The sequence below is a fragment of the Gouania willdenowi genome, unplaced genomic scaffold, assembly GCF_900634775.1.
Source record: "Gouania willdenowi unplaced genomic scaffold, fGouWil2.1 scaffold_269_arrow_ctg1, whole genome shotgun sequence".
NCBI lineage: Eukaryota > Metazoa > Chordata > Actinopteri > Blenniiformes > Gobiesocidae > Gouania > Gouania willdenowi.
This window is the reverse complement of record NW_021145026.1, coordinates 358513-372816: the sequence shown is the minus strand read 5'-3', so window position 1 is coordinate 372816 and position 14304 is coordinate 358513. Positions and strand designations below refer to the sequence as shown.

Genomic DNA, 14304 nt, shown 5'->3' with positions numbered 1-14304 from the left:
GTCTCCACCCTTTTCTCTGCCCCACACCAACACAGCATAACGTGGATGGCTGTTCATCATAGGAATGGGATCCACACAAGGTTCCTGCTGCTTAACAGAAGGTTTTCTTGCCGCCATGATGATTCATGTTGGGTGTGGGATAACATGTATGTGTATATACGTATATATGCATATGTGTGTATCCATAAAATGAAAGAGTCCGTCCTTAAGACTGCTCTACTGTAAGTGCCTGAGATACCATTGGTTATGATTTGGCGCTATACAAATAAAGATTGATTGATTGATTGATGATTGGTGATATTAATCATATTATTATTTGTACATTATTAATAAGGTCATCTTATTATTTGTGTCCTTTAAAGAACCAAACACATACCCACAATTATTTGTACCCTCACCATCATCCCTGCCTGTTAACCAACTTCAATAATAAATACACTGGTAACATATTCTCCGTGCCCTTCTCTCTGACCAGTATTATCCCCTTCAGAGTGTCCCACTCTATCACAATCTCAGAAACTGTACTCTCTACTTTCATTTTGCCAAATATAAATCTATATAAAATGCAGTAGTATATAAATATCTGAGCCTGCACTTATTGTTACTTTGTGCACTGATACTGGCTACTCTGTATCTGTAAAACAAACATGATCAAAACACTAATTTTAGAGAAAAAAGTCTCTATAAATGTGTGATATAAAATGTGAACCAGTCACTGAGCTGTCAGTTCATTGATGTGACTTTATTTTATGACTGTGTAGTTGGTTAATCATGACCTTGTAACTTTTACAACTTAAACTACCTCTTTTTTTTCACTTTAGAATGACATTGCAGGATTTGATCCATAGTGACGCTCTGGTCCCTTTAACTGCCTGCAGCCCATGAAGATGAAGATCCTAAAGGTAAAGGCCCAGACAGCTAAATATGTTTAATGTTGAATTATAGTCAAAAAGGTTGATTTTTGGTTAAGGTCGACAAATGATGGTGAATCAACCATCAAACAATCATCAAATTCTAGCCAATTTACCAATGTTGACAAGATGTCATTGAATCAATATTGTTTTGTGGTTGAATTTTTATGATTGAAATGACTCAACTATGCCGTTTGTCTCTGTAGTTTGACACACAAACACACACACACACACACACACACACACCACACACACCACAACACACACACACACACACACACACACACACACACACACACACACACGCACGCACGCATTCTGGGTAAATTATGAATTAAAAAAGTAGTTTTTTTAATGAGTAAACCAATAGGACAGTCAGTGAGTGTGTGAGCTGATGGGCTCTTTAATGCTCCTCCCCCTGTTGTAGGAAGAGAGAGTTATTATTAAGGGTTATATAACTAAGAATATTAATTATGATTTTAATATTACTTCAAATTTGCGGGGGTTGCCACACTCATGTAACAGGAAGAAATATGTCTAAGTTTTTAGACTAAACTCATCAATGTGAAACCAGGGAAAAGTGAATTCTACCAGACATCTACACCATCATCACAGCTTTAATGAATCAGAAGAATCAAAGATTATGTTTAACCTTTTATTCAAAAGTCAACAATTAGCACAGTCAAAATATCAATTGAAATGGATTAATTAAATCATGATAAAATGCATTTCTAGGCTAATAAAAGTGAGGATTATACGTAATAACGTGAAATCACTAATCTAGAAGGATGCTAATCTACTAAATATTGAATAAAAATGCAGGATACATATTCAATAATAAGATCATAAAATCAAAGAATAAAATAAAGAGAGCTCATAACAAAGAGAGGAGGACGGACAAGGGGGAGACGAACAAACATGAATGAGATGAACTGTGTGTGTAGCATGTTGTTAATGCGTGTAAGTTTGTAGTTATGGAAGTATGTATGTGATCTATTGTAGATGAAGTTGCTGATGAAAGTTCATTCTTGTACCTTGGAGGTGAGGTCAGGCTGGACCTGTAGGTGCTGTTGAAAGCAATGTAGCAGGACGTGCCACCGTTGGTTCTGTTTCGGTTCCACAGAATTTAGCCCCTTCAGCCGATCCGGGCGGTTAGGCCTTCGCAGCTGGCTTTGATAATGGCTCTTTGCTAACCCCAAGGGTCGCGGGCCGGGCTTCCTTACGGCTGTTACGCACGTCACTGGGTGCGGAATTCGTCCGAACCAAGCAGCTGTTGATTACAAAATCTAACTGTTTCAACTAAAAATAAAAATGAAATGAAAGACTGGAACATTAGGGAAGACGGTGAGCATGAACGCCCGCGTCCAAAACTGTTGTTCTGGTCGCGCGTCTTTTTTTAAAGGGCGTTTGGCGACGCCTTTTGGAGGAGGCGTCTGGGTGGATCCTTCTGTGATCATGTCGGTGATTGGTCAATGTCTCTCTGCATTTCAGCTTGTGGGTGTGTCTTGGGTGTGTGTAAGTGTAAGACAGAGACAGACGACAAGGGATGATCTAAACATAAAAGAATGCCTAATAATTAATTCACACTATTTCAAAACATCTTCTCAACATCATATCCTGAAATATCATGTATTACGAAGAGTTTGATACCAAACACGACTAGGAAATAGCCTCGAATCACTTTAGGAACTAATTAATGCATTTTATAACCTGTAATTACTCATAACATAGATAGTCAAAAATCATGTTATGCCTCCTCTTAACTATACGGTCCGCAGTAAATACCTCAAACTACTTTGTGATGTTTTTCTGGTATTTTTAAGCACTTTTAAATGATAAACACTTTAAAATAGCATTCTGTTGGTTATTGCATTACATGAAACGAGTGTGATCGAACAGACAATATTTGCAATTTCAATTTCTGTAGAAATCATTCCAAAAATGTTTCATTTTGTAACTTTCAAACATAATACAATTTCTTTGTTCTCCTTTCTTCCCGTGGAGATCTCTCAGCTAGGTGCCTGGACAGTGTTCTCCTATGACGTCTCACCACAGGGGGTCAGAGGGCATTGGGACCGTTCTTTGAACTTATAGCATCCCACAGTATCTGTTTAAAAAAAGGGGAGAGGAGGGATGTTCTTCTTTCGATCGTAAATGCTGCAGGGAGGTGATAAAAGGGGGAAACTGTCCCTGGATTCTCCGGTCCTTTTGGTTTGGCAGGAAGGGGAGAAGGCCCCCCCTCCTGTGGGGAGTCGTAAAAAGAAGGGTTCAGACTGAGTACTTCACATAGTTTGTTCAGTCTTTACGGCTCCGGTATTGAGTTCAAAGACCACAAAGGGGTTAGTTCTGCATCTCAGAGTTACGGGGCAGTTGTGTTTACACAGTTCGTGATAACACAAAAACAGGCTCCTTGGTTAATTCTTGCTAGCAAAGGGGGAGGTTTTACGCTTGATGTGGTTTGTTTCCTACACTGTAATCATGTGACATTATCACCATAGCAACAGGCTTCACTTGTCGTATGTGTTCATGGGTCAAAGTTGGTCCAGGTGAGACTTTATGAAATTCAACAACTGCCTCTCAGTTCAACAGTTTGACCTGTGCATATGAATGTATTTAGCATGGCCACCACTTAAACACTTCTGGGGCTAAAGTAACAGTGGATAGGAAAGGAGGTACACTGTAAAAAATAAGTATATTTACAAGAAAAATTCTGCAATTTTGTAATTTTCAGTAATTTTAGGTTTCTGTTTCAAATTACGGTTATTAACCATAATGTAAGATTACGATAATATTATTTTTAATGACATTTTAACTGTAATTTTACATACAATTTTCTGTATTTTTTTACAGGTTTATGACAATTTTCCATAATACAATGTAATAAATGTAACTTAACAGTAACCAGAAGTAATTTAAATATTTACCTTTAGAATTACAAGTATCTAACATAATATGATATTACAATATTAATATGTTTTTAAAGGTAATTCAACATATTTCTTTAATATTCAAATTTTACATAAAATCTGATGTAATTTTACAGATCTTTCCTAATAATGAAAATGAAGAAATACATGTAAAATTCCAGAAATCTTTTAATCCAAGGTGAGTACCCTCTGAAACACAACACACAGACAATGGGGATAATCAAACTGTGATTGTAAAACAGAAACAAAAAATACCCTCAACCACCGTTTATTTATTTATCAATTATTTTTTGTTCCTAAACTAACATTATTTTGCTATTTATTTCCTTGTTCGTGTGTGGTTCTATTTCTTCTGTACTTATTAAAGGTTACATGAGGATTTTAAAGGTTGGATAAGTTACTATACATTTTATTAGAAGTAAAAAAACTATATTAACCTGTTTTTCTTTTTGCATAAGAAGAGTCAATCCATCGTTAAAGTTATTTAGCATCTCTAGCACTCATTTTCATTTATTTATGTTTCCTAATGCTCTACCATGTTACCATTTTTATTTCATTACAAGTAAGAATACCCAGGACCACCAACCCCATTGTCTACCACCCACCTTAAATAGTAATTAAAACCGTGGGTCAACCTGGGACGGGTGTTACCCAAAGTTTTACCAGTAGTGATATGATACTGTACTTTTTCAGTAACAGTCATGCTGTTTGATAGATAGGAATAAACTGCTTAGTGATTATTATTGTTCTTGTTGTGTTTGTATTCCTACACTTAGGAAATGTAACTGTTTCTACAGGGAGGGTGGATACAGCTTAGTGCAGTATTGTGCTGCTATACACAAAGTGTGGGGGGTCCTTTCCCACCCCTGTCCAAAGGAGCGTGTACGTAGCCAGGGCTGACATCACCTGGGTTAAGAGAGTGAGTTGATATCTCAGTTCATAGTGCAGCTGCTCTCTGACAGAGAATGTTTGGTTAGGTGAACCCCGCTAACGGAGATAAATCCAGGATATACGTATCCAGCTTTGTAGTACAGGCCCACAGAGCTACACATCTTTAAACTACAGATTGATAGCTTCATCTTCATAATAAACATGTTTAGAGGAACAAATGTTTACACAAATAATGTGTAGTAGAAGTGGTGTTTGTGTGTCTTTTTTTTAACACATGTGACTTTGTGACACAGAATCTGTGTGAAAGCATCCCTGGGGCGTTTGTGTGTGTGTGTGTGTGTGTGTGTGTGTGTGTGTGTGTGTGTGTGTGGGTGTGTGTGTGTGTGTGTGTGTGGTGTGGTGTGTGGTGTGTGTGTGTGTGTGTGTGCGCGTGTGCGTGCGTGCGGTGTGTGTGTGTGTTTCTCACCCTGCAGCATCTGTGGCTTCAAACCCTCCATGAGTGGCTCTGATGGCTGCAGGCGGTTCAGAACTACGTGAAGGCTCTGCAGTATCCTTTAACATAAGGGTTCTCAACATGGGGGTCAGGAGTTACACTTAATATATATAAATATAATATAACACTTAAATATATAAATACATAAATACAGCCACTCCAACTGATCAAATGCTTTCTAAAGCATCTAAAGCACAGGTGTCAAACTCAAGGCCCGGGGCCCAAATCTGGCCCTTTAGAGCATCTATTTCTAGATTCACAGTGTTATTGTCATGTACACAGTAAGGAAATAAGAAATTGTAAAATGTAATTGAGCCCAACCCTAGAAGTGTAACAAACTAGCTACGTGTAGTGGAACGCAGTGGCTCTCAAACTTTTGTGTAAAATAGCCTTTATAACACGTGTTATCACTCATTTCATGTACAATATCTGTAAGTGTGCATAATTATTTACTAATGCCAAATAAAATATGACAAAGACAACTATATTACTCATGAAATATTTATTTATGAAAGTTTAAAAAAAAAAATAGGTATAGAGTTTGCCTCTATTATAAAATGAGTGAATACAAAGTCGTGTTGAGGCGGAGCTTCAATGTTTAAGTGTTGTTTCTCATTATTATGAGTGCATTCTAATGTGAAAAGGTTCTGCTACAGTGTGTGTGTGCGTGTGTGTGTGTTTGGGTGTGGGAGCAGCTTCAGGTTGGACTGGTTCTACATATTTTATCCAGTGAAGTAATGACGGTGTGTTCCAGACACACACACACACACACACACACACACACACACACACACACACACACACACAAGAACACAAACAAGTAAACAAAAGTTAATTTAAATAAAATCAGTAACAGGTTCAAAATATAAATGATTAATATTATTAGATTAAAGGCATTGCACTAATAACCTTAACCAAAATAAAAACAACAATAATTGAACTTAAACAGCTGCAGCTTGAAGACTTTAGTACAAACTGTAACTTTGATACTAAATAGAAACATTTAAAGTGGCTCTAGTGATAATTTAGCTCATCAATATTATTATTAATACTAAAATGTTTTACTATTGACATTCACTTTTTGTGAAAAGATCCAAAACTTCCAGATTTAACAATAAATGATAAAATATCAGTAATGAACACACATCAAGCTAATCCTAACTGTATAAAACATGAACTATGATGTCACTTATTTACATTTGCATATAAAATACACAGTTATCTAAAATTACATTAAACTTCAATGAAATTAATTTATAGACCACTGTTGCCATGCAATCAGTGTTTCTGTTTAGTGCTAGCTGCTAACAGCTAGCGCTCTGCTAGCTGCTATCATATTTACATATGTCACTAAGTTAATTACCTATGGTCGTGTTTCTGTCATGGTCCAGTGGGGTGTGGACCCAAACGCAGAGAGAGAAGGAGGCAGAATGCAGGAGTAGCATTCCTTGAACCAATCCATGTTTATTTACCAAACAAAAGTACTTAATATCCAACGAGGAGGAGGTACAGGGAACAAAACAAGCTAGGACACGAGGAGGAGAGACAACATACAATGATCCCACAGTCAGACTGTGTCCAAGCACACAGCTATATAGTGAGGGAAGCTTGATTGGGAATGGGCCACACCTGTGTGGAAACATGAGGGAGCTAATCAATCACCAACCAAGCACACAGACATCACTGGGGGGGTGGAGCCACAAGCAGGAACACTGAAACACAGACAAGAGTTAAACTAGAACACAGATAAACAAAGACTCAGAACAAAAGTGCTAAACACAAACAGAACCTGACAGTTTCTTTTCTAAATCAATCTAATGAATAAATAAAGGATGAATAGTTGAGATTAAAGGACCCACTTCATAAATAGCTTACACTTAAATATATAAATACATAAATACACTAACTGATCAAAGGCTTTCTAAAGCATCTAAAAGCACAGGTGTCAAACTTAAGGCCCGGGGGCCAAATCTGGTCCTTTAGAGCATCTATTTCTAGATTCACAGTGTTTATTGTCATGTACACAGTAGGAAACATGTTTTCCTGAACAATGAAACTCTTACTTTACTGTCCACACTGGACGCCACAAAGATTAAAAACAAACACATTTGAAGTAAAGAACAAAACTAAACAAGACAAAGAAAAGATTAATAACAATAATTATAATAATTAAAAAGTAAAAACGTCATGGACTCTGGGAGCAGCTTTCAGGTTGGACTGGTTTCACATATTTATACTAGGAAGGAATGAGGGCGTGGAAGAGTTCTCACCTCACACACACACACACACACACACACACACACACACACAGTCACAGAGCAGACACACACACACACACACACGCACACACACACAGTCACAGAGCAGACACACACACACACACACTGATGAAGAACTGACCAACATCTGAAACAGGAAGGACAGCAGACCTCCAGGAACAAACTCTGCAGAGAAAAGGTTTGAGTCTGTGTGAGAGAGAGATACATTTATGTATTTATAGATATTATGTCCATGCATGTATGTATATATACATATGTACATGTACTGTATGTATATATGTATGTACAGATGTACATGTGTGTCTATATGGATACATGTTTTTATTTTTTTGTCACATACAACACAAAGACAGAGACAATTACAGATAAAATACTATAGATCATAGACAGTTTTTACAAATCGTAGATATTATAATAATGGTATTGTGCTATTAGAGGGTGAGGGGAGGAGCCAACAACAAGTTAATAATAGACTAATATGTGGGGGAAAGGCAGGGGCGTAGCTCCACATTTTGGACCCTGGGTAATAACCATATTGTTGGGCCCCTCCTGTACACTTTTTTTTCACCTGGAAACTAAACTAGTATTCTGATATAAACTTTCGTTTTTTCTTCACATTAACCCAGGAGTTCTCAACCTTCTTTGGGTCGTGACCCCATTTTAATATCACAAATGTCCAGTGACCCCTGAGACATTTTTTATTTCTAGAGTTAGTTTTTGATCATGTTTATTGAAGTGTGTTACAGATACAGAGTAGCCAGGATTATATATTTATATACTGTATTTTATTTGAACTAGATGTATATATTTGAGAAAGATTATGTATAGGATATGGTTATTTGATATTTATTGTGTGTGATGTGTATTTGAAAAACAATAACTCCAAAAACACAATTTTAATCAGTTTTTACCTACCTTTAAGAAAATGGATCCTGTGCTGTTGGAACTGAAAGGTTTCATATTATTCTAACATACTTTTTTTTTTTAAAGTTTATCATAGAATAGAATAGACTTTTATTAATCTCCCAGAAGGAACATTTGCAAAAAAAAAAAAAAAAGTTTAGTATATGAACCAGGATTAGAGCTCAGGTCCCCCTCACAGGAGGCAAGAAACCTACCACTGAGCTAAACCACTGACCTCAAACCTTCACAACCAGCTTTACTAAAATAATAGAGTAAAAGCAAAGTTCATTGTATGATGACAACATTTTAACAGCAGGCAGAGATCATTCATATTATAATGTGATATTGTTTCTTTTTTCAGATTTAAATGAAACAATATGCTGGAGTTTCCATTAGGGATGCACCCAAATGAAATGGTTTGACCGAAACACTGAAAGAAATGATTATGTAAATTATTAGAGCCATTGCATTTCTGGCTCTGAATGTTACTAACCACTTTAATTAAAACATTGCAATTGTATAAATTCATATTAATGCTTCAAAGAATAAACAATTAAACATATGAACATATTTATTTAGCACTGACATTCCAATATAAAATAAAATAATAAAATGTTTAACCTGACCCCACTCATACATTAAATAATATTGTACAGGCCTATAACTGATGGAAGAGAGTCACATTAAATATGTTATATAATTAAAACATAAAGTGCATTGAAGTTCTTGATGAAAATCAGCTTCTATTGGTTTTATTTATTATTCAAACATATTCTTTAGACGCACACACAGCTCTGTGTACATTTCTTGTGCATGCTGGTTTAATTTTAATGATCTTTAAAACGTGGACCATGTACAGTTGTGATAAAGTTCAGACGTGCAAATATAACGTCATATAAAACCAGATGCTATTGACATGCTGCCATGTTCCAGATTGCTGTGTAGGTCTGTGTAGTGTAGGGGTCTGTGTAGTGTGTAGTGGTCTGTGTAGTGTGTAGTGGTCTGTGTAGTGTGTAGTGGGCTGTGTAGTGTGTAGTGGTCTGTGTAGTGTGTAGTGGTCTGTAGTGTGTAGTGGTCTGTGTAGTGTGTAGGGGTCTGTGTAGTGTGTAGTGGTCTGTGTAGTGTGTAGTGGTCTGTGTAGTGTGTTGTGGTCTGTGTTGGGGTCTGTGTAGTGTGTAGGGGTCTGTGTAGTGTGTAGGGGTCTGTGTAGTGTGTAGTGGTCTGTGTAGTGTGTAGGGGTCTGTGTAGTGTGTAGTGGTCTGTGTAGTGTGTAGGGGTCTGTGTAGTGGTCTGTGTAGTGTGTAGTGGTCTGTGTAGTGTGTAGGGGTCTGTGTAGGGGTCTGTGTAGTGTGTAGGGGTCTGTGTAGTGTGTAGGGGTCTGTGTAGTGTGTAGTGGTCTGTGTAGTGTGTAGGGGTCTGTGTAGTGTGTAGTGGTCTGTGTAGTGTGTAGGGGTCTGTGTAGTGTGTAGTGGTCTGTGTAGTGTGTAGGGTCTGTGTAGTGTGTAGTGGTCTGTGTAGTGTGTAGGGTCTGTGTAGTGTGTAGTGGTCTGTGTAGTGTGTAGTGGTCTGTGTAGTGTGTAGGGGTCTGTGTAGTGTGTAGTGGTCTGTGTAGTGTGTCGGGGTCTGTGTATAGTGTGTAGGGGTCTGTGTAGTGTGTAGTGGTCTGTGTAGTGTGTAGGGGTCTGTGTAGTGTGTAGTGGTCTGTGTAGTGTGTAGTGGTCTGTGTAGTGTGTAGGGGTCTTGTTAACGGTAGATACATGTAACTACAGTGTCTACGTGACACACAAACATAAAACACACTTACTGCTCCATCAACTCTGCTCAGAAAACTCTTTAGTGCTCAGATGTATTAAATACAGACGCTCTGTGAGTCCACGGACAAGTTGGTCAGTTTCTAGACAAGCGCGCGCTGACCACGGTGTTTTCTCCCATCATCACATCATTAGCTTGTTTCACATGTTCATTTGTTGTGGTGAACTGCCATGAAGTGTCGTAATGTGTGCACTGTGTCTGATACACTGATGTATATTCCTCTTGCTTTTCAACTGTAATCCACCAAAGTAATCTCTATTTTTATTAAAAAAAAACCTGTAATCTGATTACATGTTTTTTAATATACTGTAATGGATTACCATTACATGTTTTTTGTATCCATATTCCTTAACGCCGTTAATTGTAATCCGTTACTCCCCTAGCCTGCAAATAGTATATAAATACATACCTACACATATACTGTACACACTTAAACACATATGTAGTGAGAGGAAAAATTATGGGAAAAAAACAACTGGTATTTTTTTCCAAAGCAATGTGATCTGACAGAAGGTTCTTCCAGTGGATGATGTGTTTGGACTTTTTACATTTCTAGTTAATGAGGATAGTATATATATGGATATATGTAAAACCCTGTACATAACTGTTTCCCCTTTTATAACACTTAGAACATAATGTTATAGATACAGTATGTATAGTGAATCTCTATTTTTAATATTTATTCTGTTTGTGTGAACATCGTTCTATGTCACACTTGGTTTGGCAACGTAAACTAGTGTTGTGTTGTTGTGGTGGTGTGTGTGTGTGTGTGTGGTGTGTGTGTGTGTGTGTGTGTGTTGTGTGTGTGTGTGTGTGTGTGTGTGTGTGTGTTGTGTAGGTGTGTGTGTGTGGTGTGTGTGTGTAGGTGTAGGTGTAGGTGTGTCTCTGCTATGGATCAGGACACGGTGAAGGAACAACATGAGATTCAGGCTGAAGATCAGAGGTGAGACCACGTCAGAGCTCAGCACTCACACCTCTGTACATCATGTTACACTGTGTGTGTGTGTGTGTGTGTGTGTGTGTGTGTGTGTGTGTGTGGTGTGTGTGTGTGTGTGTGTGTGTGTGTGTGTGTGTGTGTGTGTGTGTTTTCAAGGACCAGGAAGCAGCTCACATCTGGACCTGGACCTGGACCCAGCTGTGTGTCCTATAGAAGTGACTGGTCCATGGGCAAACCCATTAACTTCAAAGGAGGTCCATCTACTGACCCACAGTGAGTTCACATAAAGAAGGTTGCTGGTTGTCTTCCTGATGGTCCAGGGGCCTCATTTATTGATCCGTTCATAGAACTGGTTCTAAATACGTTCAGACCAATGAAATGTAGAATGTGCACCAGTACAAAAGAATCAGTATTTATGAAGCGTGTGGACAGAGGTCGTACACACAGCAGTGTTGATTCATCTCTCAGTCCATGTGGGCTAAAGTGTCAATCACTTTTCTTGTTTTCACACTAAATACAGTCACCAACTATTTCCTCAGTCACTAGTTATTATTATTAATAATTATACATTATTATAATTAGTTCACCACCTGATAAACACTAAACTTTTACAGCACATTTTTCAAACACTAACACACTTTAGGACCAATGCTTGTTAACAATATAAAATAAACTGTATTAATCTCTGATCAATGAATGGATCATATACTGTGTGGTAAACAGAGGAGATAAACACGTATATTTATATAAACATATTATTACTGATGGTTTAAACACATGGAGACTGTGATCATCTCAATAAAAAGTACAGGATACTTTACAGTTTTTTATTGATAACAATCATTGGTGGAAAGTGAAGTCACATGATCTAAACTCTAACACATGTCCATCTGTCCAAAGCACAAATGTTGTTAATTACTGTAAATGACTGATTTAGTCTTTATTACATCATATACAATCATTTAGAACCATCAAAGATCTTATTTTATAATCAAACCTGACATAAATCATTCAAAGTTAAAGATCAGATGTATTTAATGTAATGCTCTTTGTTGTTAGTATTGTGTAGTTCAGTGTGTGTTTCCATGGTAACACTATGTGTTAGTGTTGTGGTTCAATGAGCTTCTGTTGAGACGTGTATGAAGTGTTTAGTTGATGATGAGATTAACTGTTGATCTGAGATCATGATGGACATGTGTTAGAGTTTAGATCATGTGACTTCACTTTGCACCAATGATTGTTAGCAATAAGACACGCCTCCAATTGACCATATATAGGAGCAGCATCACTTTATTAATGAGTGAACAGAGTTTTTTCAGTGAATTCTGACACGACCAAAGTGTGTGTGTGCGTGTGTGTGTGTGTGTGTGTGTGTGAGAGCAGCTTCAGGTTGGACTGGTTCTACATATTTTATCCAGTGAAGTAATGAGGGTGTGTTAGAGTCTCAACATGTGACCAAACAAATGGTAAAAACTACTCATGTTGTGGTTTTTTAAAGTTACCAACAATGGTTTATCAGGTTATCAGTGAAGCTGTGCTTAACAACAAGGTACTTTACGTTATGTTATGAATGAAAAAATATAATAGTGTTGGTAACACTTTAGATTAGGGAACATCTATTAACCATTATTTAGTTACTTATTAGCATTAGTAACATATTGGTTCTTAATTAGTCATATTAAGTACTTATTAAGTACATATAATGCCTTATTCTTATTAATGCCTTATTATACACTTAATGGCAGTCTCACAGTCCAAACATGGTAGCATGTTGAGATCATAATTCATATACAACAACTTCCTTACTTACTACTAATAAGTAATAATTATGAGTTTATTGAGGGAAAACTCTTATTTAATGGCTTACTGGTTTATATTAAGGCCATGCAGAATAAGGCATTAATAAGTATTTAATAATGACTAATTAAGAGTCAATATGTTTAGTAATTGGAATGCTAATAAGCAACTATTTAATGGTTAGTAGGTGTTCCCTAAACTAAAGTTTTACCATTTGATTTATTTCAAGATCTTAATTTTATATAAATTAATATAAATGACAAAACAACAAAAGTGTAAAACAATTATTACGTTACTGAAAACTGAACGTAGTTGGCACCATCTCTCCGTAGGGGAGCTAAACTACAACGTTGGGGGTCCCTACGCTCAACAGCACTGGAGAAAACCCTGGAAATGTTACTTTTTTTCCACAAAATATTGTAAACAGAATTTTACAAATACTACTGTAAGGTTTTTTTCTGTCCTTTCTATTCAGATCATTGAATTGAACAGATCTGAGGACAGATTACAACAATAATACTTTTTCTCAGTGTAGTTTATTCTTAGAGTTAGGGTTAGAGTTAAATTATATGTAATGTATGAGACTTGTGAGTGTTTGATGAATAGTTTGTTGAACTCAGCACTAAACATTAAATTCAAATGAAGATAGGTAGCAGCGGTGCTGTTGGATGCTGTTGGATGTCACGTTCAACACTGCAGACGCTCCAGGTGCAGGTGATCAGTGATGGAGGTGTAGAACTGATCACCTCCTGATAATGTGATAGTGTTGATGGGTTTAGTTCCTCCTGCTCTGCTCTGTGACTGATCAGCCTTTCTGGGAGCCAATGACCTCAGGTTGGTTAGGGGGGTCATTAGCCCCAGCTTCAGTACGTAACCGTATCCCTCTATGACCCATAGAGATGTTGTAATAAATCATCAGAGGTTGATCAATCATTTCTAATCATTGTAACACTCACCAATGGAGGCTCAGACAGCAGCTGGATGTGCACTGGGATGGCTTTAGTGCACGTTGTCTGTCGCTCCAACATTTACAATCACAGCATTAATCAGTCACTATATTTTGGGGGAGGAGCCACAGATCAGCTCCATCTTTAGACGTTCTCCTGCAGAGAGCACAGCTCTCCAAATCCTCCAATAGTTGACAATAAGCCATGTCAGCACATTTTAAGTGTTCTTTTCAGCTTGTCCTGCAAACGCTGTGTTTATAACCTGTTACACCATTTACTCACACCATGTACTATATTATTATATTAATAACTTTTAATAATTAGACCAAACAGAACACATGAGGTTTGACATTGATGAACACTCATAGACTCTGTGTTCTATCTGTAGTTTCACTGTTTGGGGCCAT

The 14304-nt window shown here is 37.3% G+C and overlaps 2 protein-coding genes across 3 annotated transcripts in view; both read left to right on the top strand.

Moving 5' to 3' along the window:
• Window positions 1–14304, top strand: part of LOC114459136 (E3 ubiquitin-protein ligase TRIM39-like) — a 476570-nt gene that overhangs the window by 205440 nt on the left and 256826 nt on the right. The window lies entirely within an intron of this gene.
• The window catches only part of LOC114459132 (NLR family CARD domain-containing protein 3-like), a 331402-nt gene that overhangs the window by 263053 nt on the left and 54045 nt on the right, over window positions 1–14304 (top strand). The window lies entirely within an intron of this gene.